The 6,814-nt window shown below is 41.8% G+C and overlaps 1 long non-coding RNA gene across 1 annotated transcript; it reads right to left on the bottom strand.

The window, feature by feature from the left end:
• Positions 1-1,349: 1,349 nt before the first annotated feature.
• LOC134297935 (uncharacterized) lies at positions 1,350-6,524 on the bottom strand. The gene is made up of 2 exons (XR_010004908.1): positions 4,351-6,524; positions 1,350-3,484 (listed from the first exon to the last, which is right to left on the bottom strand). It is a non-coding gene; the product is annotated as an uncharacterized LOC134297935 (long non-coding RNA).
• Positions 6,525-6,814: the final 290 nt, after the last annotated feature.

The following is a 6,814-nucleotide window of genomic DNA, read 5'->3' as shown; positions in this document are numbered from 1 at the left end:
GAAGATGGAGAGAAACAGGCCATTGCACAATACCTTCTGCAAGAAATTGCTCCATTGATGTGTCCCTACCATAAATAGTTGCTGTATTTGGACACTTTATCTATAGGCCCATTGGTCCACAAAATATAACCCTTGGATTAGCACAGTGCCAGGATTCCCGTCAAATTAAAAAAACACCCTACAATTCTCCCTAACAACTCAAAATTTGCACATTGTTGTTATTTTCTCACTTACTGAAAGCCTAACGCAAACTTCGACAGGTTTTTTCCAAAGAGGATTTGCCATTCCTTTCCTCTGAGGCTGAGAGTGTGTGACTCACCCAAGGTTATTCAGTGTATTTCCATGGATGAATGGGATTTGAAATTGCCCAGCACTCAAAATGGCACTGAAAAGTAACCATTAAATATGAATAATTATTAGATTGACATTAGGGCACTCACATTGGTGTTTAGGTGTTGTTCTTTTTGTCTTTCCCTATTTATTCATTTCTCTTTTTCAGCTGGCAACCATGGAAGCAATTGGATTGAGTAAGTTGTTCTATAATGGCAAATTACAGCAGCTGTTTTGTTTTATCTGTTGCATTGTTGTGTTGCATTGCAAGTCTAGGGAAATGATCTGATCGTCAGGAAGTTCTTCCTAAGGTTCAGGTGGAATCCCTTTTTTCCTCTAGTTTGAATTCATGGCTCCATGGTGTCCTGGTCTCCAGAGCAGCAGAAGACAAGCTTGCATCCTCCTCAATGGGACCTCCTTTCAGATATTGAAACATGGCTTTCTTGTCCCTTTCTCTCAGACGTTTTCCCGCTTGTCCATATCCTTCTTGAATTTTCCTGGAAATCATTGCTGTTCTTCCAAGATACCTCCCAAAATACTTTCCAGAAATACGCATTTCTCAGTCATTGTTGTTGATTTACCTGCAATTTCTCTGCGAAAAGGAGATGATGATAATAATCATAATAATAAGTTTTATTTATTATTTTATTTATCACCCACCTCTTTTGACGGCTCAAGGTGTGGTCAAACCAGGCCGGCCATCTGCATTTAATCTAATTTGACCTGCAGCAGAGAGTTCCACCTATCAGAAGGAACCATGCTGGAACCAATCTGGCCATGAAATGTGTATGTGTTCCAGCAGCAGCTTAAGATATGTCTCTTGCCTCCTTTCTATCTCCCTTCTTATCCCTAACAATGTAACTAATTCTTAATAAAAAGTATCTTCTCTTTCTCTTTCTTCTCCCTGCTTGCCAGGATCACCGGACCTGCCGGCAAGGAGCTTGGGTTCCCCTTCTTTAGAAGGGAACCCCCCCCCCCCCCAAATTTCAAAGGCAGGATACAACAAATTCAAAACCAAATTATATTATTATTATTATTATTTATTTATTTATATCCCACTTTTCACCCTCATTGGGGATTTAAAGCGGCTAACAACAAAGTATAAAACATACAAGGTACATGTATTAAAATACAGTCAACACTTTAGATAGTTAAAAATAAATAAACATAAACCAAAGCCATTATCCGTCCAATTTATTTTATTTATTTACTTACAGTATTTATATTCCACCCTTTCTCATCCCGAAGGCGACTCAGGCGAATCACAATATACATATACATGGCAAACATTCAATGCCATTAGACATACGACATACATAAAGACACAGAGACTATTTAACATTTTCCAGCTTCTGGCTTCCTGAGGGTATGCTTGACTCCAGCCACAGGGGGAGCTGCTGCTTCATCATCCACTGTGACGTCGAGTCGTTTGATGGAGTACTTCCTCATTCTTCCGCACGCACGGCTCCCCGCATAAGCAGTCCCTAAATTTTCCTGCTTGATAGATGCAATTCATAGAATCATAGAATCATAGAATAGTAGAGTTGGAAGAGACCACATGGGCCATCCAGTCCAACCCCCTGCTAAGAAGCAGGAAATCGCATTCAAAGCACCCCCGACAGATGGCCATCCAGCCTCTGCTTAAAAGCCTCCAAAGAAGGAGCCTCCACCACGGCAATTGTCTTTTGGATTGCTTAGATAAACCACAAGCTAGGCTATTTAATGGTCGGGCACTCTATCCGACTTGTGCTTCGAACTCATGACCTCTCAGTCAGTAGTGATTTATTGCAGCTGGCTATTAATCAGCGGCGCCACAATAAATACAATACATTAAAATACAATAAATTACTAAATTTCAAAGATAAACATACACACACACACACACACTTAAACTTATACCAAACACAGCTACAGAATTGCTGTATAGTGGGAATGCAAATCAAAACTCAGAATTGAAAGTTGACAGTGTAGTGTGTGGGCCTGATGGAAAAGATGGGTTTCCAATTGCATTTTAAATTCCGACACGTCATTTAACTGTCGGATCTCTTTGAAACCAATGGCTGATGTGCACAAATATGGTGCAATTGTTCCGATTTGCCAAAGGACTGGCCCAATTAATCCACTTTTCCAGCTGTGTTTAAACTCTCCCAATTCCGCTGCCCTTGGCCCACTTTCTCCCTTTGCAAACTGAGTTCAAAGTGCAAAAGTAGAGTCCATCTAGACTGTACAAATAGTGCAGTTTGGCCCCACTTTAATTCCCCTTGCTCAGTGCTATGGCATCCTGTGAGAGGTAGTGGTGATGTCTCATCAAACTACAAACCCCGGGATCCTAGAGCAACGAGCCCTGGTAGTTAAACTGGGATCAAAGTGTTAAAGTAGGAATGATTGTATATAGAGTAATTGAGTGGTGCAATGTGTGCTGGAGATTGCATCATGCACTGTGTACTGTTTTCTATGCCAGTGTGTAAAGGGTTAAGTGCCTGCAAACTTGGATTGCATCAGACAGCAGAGTCTGGGATAAATTGCCCTCTGCTTCCTATCTTTTCCTTCTTTTTTTCCTTCCCGTGTGTGCCTGCGTGAGAGCTGTGTATTGTCTTGTGGAATTCCGTTTGTGAGTAAACTTTTGATAGAGAGCTGAAGACTCCAGCATCATTATTTATCTAGTGCTTTCTCGTCAGCAACTTCTGCTGTGTGTGTGCCTAGCAAATTGCTCTGACACAAAGTACATTACTACTACAGTGTAGATGCCCCCTTAGTCGGAGGGCATTCACACTTGCTTGTACATTCATCCTCAGTCATAACTTTTACCTTTCTCACCCACACTTTGAAGTTGTTTGTCCTCAAATGTCCCCATTTTCATCCATGAAATACTGGCTGGTGTGAAGTTGCCATTCCCCGGCACAATGGAAACAAAAGCTGCCAGTCCCCCGCAGTGGATAACTCAAGAAGCAGCTGTGGAGGATTTAAAACCAGGCTTTGTAATTGCACCATGGCATCCTAAAACTCAGAATCGCAATGGCGTCGGGGAGTTAATGGTGATCTCCACCAGCTGATGTGAGGACAGAAATAGAGGAATGTTGACATCTTGTTTACGGTGCGCCTTTAAAGGAGAGGGAGCATCTTGTTTACAGTGTGCCTTCAAAGCAGATGGAGCCTGCAGAGAAAACAGAGATGGAGGAGATGAGAGAAGAAAGATGTTGTGACTCAGCCTTTGCTTTTGTGTAACTCTGATGAGGATTCTGGGTTATATGTGCATAATGATGGGATTCAGGATGAATTTGTAGATGACTCTGATGCTGGGAATTATAGGCTCCAGGTGCAGAGTGTTCCTGCTGTGGGAAATGAAGAGCATGGAGTTGTTCCCATGGGAAGAAATGATGATGTTGTTTCTGATGACGGCTTTCAGGTGCAGGGAGCAGAAAGGAAGGGTAGCTCTTTGCCTCTGCCTGATAACACTAACGAGCTCAATGGCCTTGACTCTGAGGCCGCGTCTCCCAATTGGGTTAGTAGACTGGAATTTAGAGGGTTGCGGAGAAGCCTTCGAATAGCGAATAAACGGGAGGTCAAAGGGCAAAGAAATGCTTTCATGTCATGCTTTTAAAATCTCTGTCAATGCAACTTCATCGCTTGATCAAGAAGCAAGTCTGCTTTCCTTTACCAGGTTTGCTTTCCTGTATTATCATGTGGAGATATTCTGATTGCTGGGACTTTTGGCTTCTATGAAAAGGACCTTGTTTCATGCTCGATGTTTCTATGGACTTATTGCTTACAGCCTTGTTTTGTACCTATCTTTTGGAACTGAACTTTTACCTTTTATGAACTATCTTTTGCCTATTTTCTAAATAAACAACACAAGACTACTTTCTGTGTGTGGCCTGGTGTCTTTAGCAAGGTGAAGCTGATCTAAGGTGCGACAAAAGAGATGAGGAACATTACAGCAAAGAAAAGAATATGGAGGAAGGAGGGTGGCAAGATATTCCTTTTGGACATTCCACAGATATAAAAACCTCACTTACTTACTTTCCAACAGACCTCTCAACCTCTGAGGATGCCTGCCATAGATATGGGCGAAATGTCAGGAGAGAATGCTTCTGGAACATGGCCATGCAACCCTGAAAACACACAACAATCCAATATTACTATTCATACTATGGGGATGCCTGCCATAGATGTGGGCGAAACGTCAGGAGAGAATGCTTCTGAAACATGGCCAGGCAGCCTGGAAAACTCACAACAACCCACAGCCCGGAACACTCACAACAACCCAGAAAACAGATCTTAATGGCTTGTTTCAGACGGAGCCACCAATAAATCCTTGCAAAAGAAAGATTATTCCAGCATCCATTTTCATGAAAATAAACTCATTGCATCTCAACAGAGAAGCCAGCCAATAACATATTATTCCATAAGATTATGGGTGGGTTATTCCAGTATGAATTGCCTGGCTGACAGCTTTCAAATTCTTAAACCTTTTGTACAAATATGTTGGAAATTTTTTCCATTTGTGGGTTGTTATGTGTTTTTCGGGCTGTATGGCCATGTTCCAGAAGCATTCTCTCCTGACGTTTCGCCCACATCTATGGCAGGCATCCTCTGAGGTTATGAGGTCTGTTGGAAACTAGGTGAATGGGTTTATATATCCTGGGTGGGAGAAGAACTCTTTCTCTGTTGGAGGCCTATGTGAATGTTGTAATTAATCACCTTGATTAGCATTAAATGGCCTTGCAAGCTTCACGTCCTGGCCTGGGGAATCCTTTGTTCAGAGTCGTTAGCTGCCCCTGGACACAGTATATTATTTGAGAACACATAAATGCTCAACCCCTCCAACAACTATCATGTCAGACTACACAGAGAAGCCACTGAAATCCACAAGCATGTGGACAACTTCAACAGAAAGGAGGAAACCATGAAAATGAACAAAATCTGGCCACCAGTATTTAAAAAACTCCAAAATCAGAACAGTCAATAAGAAGCACACTCTGAAAACAGAGGAGTTCCAGACACGAATCAATCAGGGGCAGCTAATGACTCTGAACAAAGGATTCCCCAGAAGTTGAAGACCTGGCTATGCGCGCAAGCGTTTAATGAATGAACTCAGTCAGCATTGACATGGATTGGATTAAGGCTTTTGCACAAGGTCTGATGGATGATTGGCATATATATTTGGTGTTGCATTGTGTTAAATCTTTTATATATTGTATTTTACTATGTTATTTAATTATTTTAACTGTTTTATTCTTATTTTATTGTATTATGATGTACTGGTAGTGATCCTACCAGTTGTGTAAGCCGCCCTGAGTCCCCTCAGAGAGAAGGGCAGGGTAGAAATATTGGAAATAAACAAATAAATAAATAAATAAATGCCCCCTGGCAGGAAGAAGCCAGGAGATGAAGCTATTCAGTGCTAATTAAGGTGATTAACTACAACATTCACACTGGCCTCCAACGGACAAGAGTTCTTCTCCCACCCTGGACTTTCCACAGATATATATAAACCTTCCTTGCTTAGTTTCTTCATATACCTCACAACCTCTGAGGATGCCTGCCATAGATGTGGGTGAAACGTCAGGAGAGAATGCTTCTGGAACATGGCCATACAGCCCGGAAAACATACCACAACTGGGTGATCCCAGCCATGAAAGCCTTCGACAACACTTAGGTGGAATCTCTGTTCCTGGAGTTTGAATCCAGTCCTCCGTTGCATCCTACCCTGTTTCCCCTAAAATAAGACGTTCCCAGAAAATAAGACCTAGTAGAGGTTTTGCTGAATTGCTAAATATAAGGCCTCCCCCGAAAGTAAGACCTAGCAAAGTTTTTGTTTGGAAGCATGCCCAACGAACAGAACACCAGAACATGCAGGATCGGTAAATGTATGTACCATAGAGTGTTGTACATGGAAATAATGGTAGTAACAAGAAATTCTTGATAGGATTCACAGTTTGTCTGGTTATGCTGGTTTGTGATGACAACTACTGTACAGTATATAATAAATGTTCAGTTTTTTGTTCAACAATAAATGTGAATTCTTCTTCATGGAAAAATAAGACATCCCCTGAAAGCAAGACCTAGCGCATCTTTGGGAGCAAAAATTAATATAAGACACTGTTTTATTTTCAGGGAAACACCGTAGTCTCTGCAGCAAAAGAAAGCAAGCTTGTTCCATTTTCAATATGACAACCTTTCCAATATTTGAGCCTGGCTGTGTGTGTCTAGAAGAGCAATGAACATGCACAATGGAGGGGTTTGGCCAACCTTCTCCGACCTAAAAGTATCCATCATGCAACCATTGAGTGAAGATATACACTATCTGCATGATTGGAACTTGGCCAATGAGTGTCAATTCAACACACATTGCATGGTGTCTCAGCTGGCATCTCAGCTCTTTGCTTCCTTTTCCGCCCACGAACTTCATCTCAGCTGGACACTGTGGCTTTCCAAGCACATGACCGTTTCCTTAAGTTCCTCACTCGCTCGTGTTTCTCCC

Source organism: Anolis carolinensis, chromosome 3 (assembly GCF_035594765.1).
Source record: "Anolis carolinensis isolate JA03-04 chromosome 3, rAnoCar3.1.pri, whole genome shotgun sequence".
NCBI classification, from domain to species: Eukaryota; Metazoa; Chordata; class Lepidosauria; order Squamata; family Dactyloidae; genus Anolis; species Anolis carolinensis.
Note: the sequence above shows the minus strand (reverse complement) of the source record. Positions and strands in the feature narration are given on the sequence as shown.